The following is an 8,333-nucleotide window of genomic DNA, read 5'->3' on the forward strand; positions in this document are numbered from 1 at the left end:
ACAAATATAAAATAAGTAGGAAAGAAACAGATCTTTTATTTAGTAGTCCTGCATTTCACATTTCTGTACTTCTGGCCTGAGGGAAGAGGTATGAAAAGTCTGTGCTCAGGGTGGGTGGGATCCTTGAGGACGGAGGCAGTTCTCCTGCAGACTCTGTGGTAGTAAATGCCCTGCAGGGGTGACAGTAAAGTCCTTGTGATCTTCTCAGCAGTCTTCACCACTCTCTGTAGGCGTAGTCCGTACAGTAGAAAAATTTGATTTGAATTACCAAACTGCAACTGGGACTAAATCCAAACTAAATCCATTCCATCCATGTGTGAGCTGCAGGCTTTAAAAGCTGCAAGTCTTAAAATGTTTACACACAAACCACTCATCACTTTGAGATACACATTTGTCTTCAGTTTAACTGAGAGAGTGAAGTATGTGTCATTGTGTATCTGCAGGTTGTATTTTTGTGGTGTCCCAGCTGAAGGTTGTGCTGCTCTCGCTTCAGCTCTGAGATCAAACCGCTCACACCTGAGAGAACTGTATCTGTCTTATAATAAAACAGGAGACTCAGGAGTGAAGATTCTGCAGTGAAGTGTGCAGTAGGAACGACAGACTGGTTTAAGGTGGAGGTTGGACTGCATCAAGAATTGGCTCTGAGCCCTTTTCTGTTTGCAGTGGTGATGGACAGGTTGACGGACGAGGTCAGACAGGAGTCTCCGTGGACTATGATGTTTGCAGATGATATTGTGATTTGTGGTGAGAGTAGGGAGCAGGTTGAGAAGAGCCTGGAGAGGTGGGGGTACGCGCTGGAGAGAAGGGGAATGAAAGTCAGTAGGAGTAAGACAGAGTACATGTGTGTGAATGAGAGGAGGGCAGTGGAGTGGTGCAGTTGCAGGGAGAAGAGGTGGAAAAGGAGGAGGAGTTCAGGTACCTGGGGTCAACAGTGTAAAGTAATGTAGAGTGTGTTAGAGAAGTAAAGAAAAGAGTGCAGGCAGGGTGGAGTGGGTGGAGAAGAGTAATAGCAAGAGTGATTTGTGATAGAAGAGTATCTGTGAGAGTGAAAGGGAAAGTTTATAGGACTGTGGTGAGACCTAAGATGTTGTATGGATTAGAGACAGTGGCATTGAGTAAAAGACAGGAGGTGGAGCTGGAGGTAGCAGAGCTGAAGATGTTGAGATGTTCGTTGGGAGTCGGGGGAATCTGCGATGCGCTTTGGGAAGAAAAGAGCAGCCGTTGAGAGAGTGCCGGTGGGAAGGCACGTACCGGGATATGCATGCGCGATAACAACGACCGCCGTGAACCAACATATACCAACAATAACAGACAGTGAGAGTGTGGAACTTTAAATAGGAGCTGGTGATGATGATAAACGAGCACCATATGTGCGCGATTGAAGCCGCGGAGCTTCAGAAAGCAGCGAGAAAGCACCTGACACGCTGAAGGGGCGAAGGGGCGTGGCAGGTGGATTCCTGACAGATAAACATGTACTGTATGTATTTTAATAGCATGCCTTCATCAAACAAATTGCGGCAACGCTGTTGTGTAAAAAACCCCTTCAAAAACACGTGCATGCACATTCTCATTTATTAACGCACATCATGTACATAAAAAAATTTCAAGCACGTTAATGTACTGCAGCCATTTTGATTTTCATTTATCTCGATCATTGGTTACCTCGATGCTTTTTGGCGACCCCCTAGGACATTGACATAACCGGGTTTCACTGTATTTATTAAATTTCCTTCAGTTCCATTAAATATCAGATCACAAAGGTTATAATGCCACCATATTGGAATCAGATTTTTATTAATGCTGTCAGAGGTGAGAAGTAATGAAGTATAAATACTTCATTAATGTACTTAAGTAGATTTTTCTGTTATCAGTGATTTTCTATTTATTTTTCAGACAACTATTTACTTTTACTCATTAATTTTTTTACACAAATATCTGTACTTTCAACCAGACTTGTTACTTCAGTTTTCCTCAATTTGGTAACATGATCAATATTCTTTTTCTTCTCACTGTGCATAGTTTTCAGCCCATCAACCTGTTTCATGTCATTGCGCAGCCTTTTCAATCCACTGGTGTATAATTTCCTGATTCTCACACACCACAGATGTAGACTAGTTTATGAAGCTCACAGTGAGCAATCAGAAGGATACAAGAAGTCTGGGGTTAACGTGGATGAGACACAAGTAGTTGTAATGTCTACTTTTTAATTAGGTACATGTCAGAGCTCAAACTTCTTTACTTTAACTTGAGTGAAAAAGTATAATCAGTATTTTTTTTTTTTTAAACACAAGTATCTGTACTTCTACTTAACTGAAGGATGTGTGTACTTTTTTCCATCTCTCATAATGATCTTTAATGCTGTTTGGTGTTGATTTAATATTTATATGAAAGCAGACGTCTGGGAGTCAGACGGAGTCTATAAAATCCTTCTTCTCAACTCTCATCAAAGTCCATTCTAATGATCATCTTTTATTCCACACTGCCACAAATATTGGATTTCCTGTAAGCAGCTGGTTTCCACTCGGACAGTGCTTTTATCTCTCCACCTCCACACCGTGTCTTCTATCATTCCTGTAAAATTACCCTCAGCTTGTTCTTAAAGTCTGCACTTTAATATCCATGTAGAAGAAGAGAGAAGCTCCACAGCAGTGATCTTTATTAAAAGCAGCAAAAACTCTCCAGCCTGGGATTGGAGAAGTGCAGTGATGTGATGCAAATATCTGCTCATGTTCCTCTTTCATCTTCTGCACCTTCTCATTTGTTCTCACTAAATGTTCTACCGAAGATATTATATAAGCATGAAGAAATGTTGAAGGACAAAAGATACACTGGAATCAAATTCTGGTTTCCTTGAAGCAGAGATAATTACCTGCTGCTGATCATCAAACACCTCCTTCTAGTTTTCTGTTACTGATTCACTTCTTTCTCTTCTAGATTTTCCAGGCATTTTTTCAAGTAATGGATGATTTTGGTCCTGCATTTTTCTGCAGAAAAATGAGAACACCTTTGTCTACATGACATCCGAGGAGTTCATGTGAAAAAGTCCAGAGGAGAATGATTCCATGATAAATGTATTACTTTGTCCAAGTAACTATTTTATGGTGGTTTACGAGGACCCACCTTTCTCAACATACAATCAACATAAAAGTCATGCAAAATCTACAAAAGATAAACCATGTTCAAAACAGTCATTTCACTTTCACAGCATAATTATGTAACATTTTACAGGCTTTTGGGGTAGAAGCAAAATTGCAGAATATGAGGATATAATTTTATGAGGTCTTTTTACATGTAACACAAACCTAGCATCTTAATGGTATAAGCAGACTGACTAACATTACAAGGTCTACATAACATTAGTTTGTTCTGCTTTGTAAAAAGGATTCTACAGTGGAACCCGGTTATGTCGCCGGCCTAGGGGACGCCAAAAAGCATAAAAAGCAGATAAACGAAAACTAATATGGCGGCAATATATTAACATGCTTGAAATTTCTTTATGTACATGATGTGTGTTAATAAATGAGAATGTGTTTTTGGAGGGTTTTTTTACACTACAGCGCTTTCCACGATTTCTTTGATGAAGGCGTGCTATAAAAATGTACATACATGTTTGCTAACAACAAAAGGCATATGTGCACCAACTAACAGCAGAGATTTACCAGTATACAATAAAAAAACACTGTCAATTCTCGATACAAACCTTTATTGTATTCTCCAACATTATAAACACAAAGATCTCTCACAAAATCACAAAAACCTCCGAGGTGTAGTTCGTTTTTACAAAATGCTAACCGGTGTCAAAATTAAATTTCACTCTGACACACAGCTCTGAAAAGTATCCTACACTCCTGTGCCTCCTTTTCCAACATAGCATCTGTAAGGCTTGATTTTTCCACCATTTCCGCGAGTTCTTCTGCGGCTGCATGGCACTGTGCCTGAAACTCATCATCGGTAATATCCTGAATGACGCAGTCTGATGCAGGCTGAAACGAGTATCCGGTACGGATAAAGCACTTGTGCCGAGTACGAGTATTATACGAGTAATACGAGTGAATATCTGTGCTCGGATTGAATGAAAATCATCATTGGGTAGCTGATTGTGTCAGCGTTCTGTGATAGGCTCGTCACAGTGCCCCTCCCCTACACACATACAGATCCCGCTCTGCTCACTCACAGTCACACACACAACAGCTCTCTGTCTCTCCCTCAGTCACTCAGGTTTGCGGGTCTTTTCCATTAACGTTTAGGGTTTCTTCAGCTTTTTACTTCTGGTTGTAACGTTTATAATACATACTTACTAACCAGTAGAGTACTGGTAAACGTGGGTTCGTTCAGACGTGGTGTTTGCTTGGTAGAATGCGACTCGCATCTTACTCACTCTCACTCACACACACACACCTGGTGTGGAAATAAAAAAATTAAAAAGAACAAAAAAAATAAAAAAAATCACACTGATCTTAAAAAATTTAAAGTTAAAAAAAGAAAGTTATGTTGTTCATTACATTTTACTTCATAATTGCATACTGCAGCACTGCATTGTTTTGTTTTCATTGTTGCAAAACTTGTTCTGTAATATAGTTCGTTTGCTATCGTGATCAAAACCATTGATCTGAAGCTCAATCCTGATGCTGTCCTGTAAATATTTTTCTAATCAGCAATAAATATAACAATTTCTGATCAACCCATATCAATTGCATGCTTAAAATAACATACCGGTTAAAGTCCCGCCCATTTCAAGACAAGCCCCGCCTACTTCCGGGTTAGCCCCCACCCACTCTGAGTACAGATACAGATACAGTGGAACCTCGGGTTACGAGTTTAATTGGTTCCATCACTTTACTCTTAACCTGAAAAGCTCGTATCCCGATACAAATTTTCCCTGGCTTCTTTGTTGGCGGCATGGTGATAGGAATACGTACAGTATTTAAAGTTCAGTAATTCCACACTGTTAGAGCGACGGCGGATGTGTATGTGCTGCGAGGCGCAGCGAGAGCACGTGGCGATCGTAAAAAACTAACCTGCCTGCGATTTTCCGTGCATAGCGCTCGTATCCTAAAAAATTTCTCGTAACTAGAGGCAACATTTTTTATGAATTGCGACCTGAATTTTACGTATCCAGGGGCGCTCGTAACCCGAGGTTCCACTGTACAGATAATTCATATGGTTAACAGATACAGATACAGATAATGCTGTACTCGCTTATCCCTAATCGATAACTAACATTTTCAAAAGCCGGCGATTGGTCATGGGGATCAAGATAACCGACGTTAAATGGCAAATTTGTCCCTCTTTTGTGCTCGAGATATTAGGGTTCGGCAACATAAAAGAATTGACATAACCGATGAGAAAATGCTGAGACAAAGCGAGAATTTGGCGGTTCCACTTCAAAAACGTCGACTTAATAGGGTTGGTGAGTTAACCGAGGTCGAGATAAGTGGGTTTGACTGTACTAACAATAGAAAAGCTCCTGGCTTTCCCCAGCTAGACCCCTGCTCAATTCAGTTTAGTTGCTCAACTTCTGGTCTTGAGGTTTCTTTAATTCTCAAAACTTATTTTGCTTACAGTTCACTTTTGCTTTCACAAAATTCACACGCTTAATACATTTTATATTTTATCGGCATAACGTTATATCGCTTCTGCCATGCTCCAGCTCTGTGTTGTCACAGCCACAGGTGTAGGCTAGCTTGTGAAGCTAACAATAAGCAAGGCAGAAGACAATAATAATAATAAGAAGTACTCAATATTGTCAAATATTTATGATTTGATTCATTGATTAGTGGACTCGACTGATTGATCGGCCAACCAATAGTTTAGGCCTTTTTTTGTAGTGATGCGAGGTATACTAGTATTAGAAAAATACCGGTATATGATATATTTTAAATGGTACGATATCATAATTTGCTGAATTTTGTATTTCATAAGCTGCTGTTCCAAAATTTACCTGTAGGTGGCTATTGCTTTCCAAGTGGCTGTGAACGACTGAAAAGATGTGCACATGCATTAACTGTTATTTCAGTTGCATTTTTTTAATGAAACTCCTTTTTGTTACATTTTAAAACATTTTGTTTGCACTGAAAAGATGAGATTTTGATATATTTTCATTGTATTACTTCAGTTAAATTAATATTCATTTCAAACATCAAAAGGTAACCCATGTTCCCTGTAGATTTTTGTTACAGTTTTATATAACGGTATTAAGATATATATATATATATATATATATATATATATATATATATATATATATATATATATATATATATATATATATATATATGTATATATATACAGTGAGAAAAATAAGTATTTAAACACCCTGCTATTTTGCAAGTTCTCCCACTTAGAAATCATGGAGGGTCTGAAATTGTCATCGTAGGTGCATGTCCACTGTGAGAGACATAATCTAAAATAAAAATTCAGAAATCACAATGTATGATTTTTAACTATTTATTTGTATGATACAGCTGCAAATAAGTATTTGAACACCTGTCTATCAGCTAGAATTCTGACCCTCAAAGACCTGTTAGTCTGCCTTTAAAATGTCCACCTCCACTACATTTATTATCCTAAATTAGATGCACCTGTTTGAGGTCGTTAGCTGCATAAAGACACCTGTCCACCCCATACAATCAGTAAGAATCCAACTACTAACATGGCCAAGACCAAGAGCTGTCCAAAGACACTAGAGACAAAATTGTACACCTCCACAAGGATGGAAAGGGCTACGGGAAATTGCCAAGCAGCTTGGTGAAAAAGGTCCACTGTTGGAGCAATCATTAGAAAATGGAAGAAGCTAAACATGACTGTCAATCTCCCTCGGACTGGGGCTCCATGCAAGATCTCACCTCGTGGGGTCTCAATGATCCTAAGGAAGGTGAGAAATCAGCCCAGAACTACACGGGAGGAGCTGGTCAATGACCTGAAAAGAGCTGGGACCACCGTTTCCAAGGTTACTGTTGGTAATACACTAAGGCGTCATGGTTTGAAATCATGCATGGCACGGAAGGTTCCCCTGCTTAAACCAGCACATGTCCAGGCACGTCTTAAGTTTGCCAATGACCATTTGGATGATCCAGAGGAGTCATGGGAGAAAGTCATGTGGTCAGATGAGACCAAAATAGAACTTTTGGGTCATAATTCCACTAAACGTGTTTGGAGGAAGAAGAATGATGAGTACCATCCAAGAACACCATCCCTACTGTGAAGCATGGGGTGGTAGCATCATCTTTGGGGTGTTTTTCTGCACATGGGACAGGGCGACTGCACTGTATTAAGGAAATAATGACCGGGGCCATGTATTGCGAGATTTTGGGAACAACCTCCTTCCCTCAGTTAGAGCATTGAAGATGGGTCGAGGCTGGGTCTTCCAACATGACAATGACCGAAGCACACAGCCAGGATAACCAAGGGTGGCTCTGTAAGAAGCATATCAAGGTTCTGGCGTGGCCTAGCCAGTCTCAGACTTAAACCCAATAGAGAATCTTTGGAGGAGCTCAAACTCCGTGTTTCTCAGCGACAGGCCAGAAACCTGACTGATCTAGAGAAGATCTGTGTGGAGGAGTGGGCCAAAATCCCTCCTACAGTGTGTGCAAACCTGGTGAAAAACTACAGGAAACATTTGACCTCTGTAATTGCAAACAAAGGCTACTGTACCAAATATTAACATTGACTTTCTCAGGTGTTCAAATACTTATTTGCAGCTGTATCATACAAATAAATAGTTAAAAAATCATACATTGTGAAAAAAATCATACATTTTTTTTTTTAGATTATGTCTCTCACAGTGGACATGCACCTACGATGACAATTTCAGACCCCTCCATGATTTCTAAGTGGGGGAACTTGCAAAATAGCAGGGTGTTCAAATACTTATTTTCCTCACTGTATGTACATATATATATATATATATATATATATATATATATATATATATATATATATATATATAAAATATTTTTTTATACAGTTGTTTTGACTTCTTTTTTCTAAGGCTATTTATTTGTCACTTATTGTATTGTTTACTCAGGTATTAAATTCTGGTAATGTAATGCCAAATTTATGGTATCAAGCCATTCCTGTTTTTCACATGTACGAGTCAATAGATCTCTACCATATCAGCACGTCTGTATTACGCAAATGGGATCTAACAAATGCAAACTATTTAATTTATTTTTTCTATTTAGTTAATCTTATTTAATCGTTTTCATTTTTATATATTATTTAACCATGCAGGCATTTTATTTAAAATAGTTTTTAAAATGTTGATCACAAATGTTGGTAATAATAATAATCACACACATATACTGTACACACATAATGTTCCATTTTCAAAC

The sequence above is a fragment of the Silurus meridionalis genome, chromosome 3, assembly GCF_014805685.1.
Source record: "Silurus meridionalis isolate SWU-2019-XX chromosome 3, ASM1480568v1, whole genome shotgun sequence".
NCBI lineage: Eukaryota > Metazoa > Chordata > Actinopteri > Siluriformes > Siluridae > Silurus > Silurus meridionalis.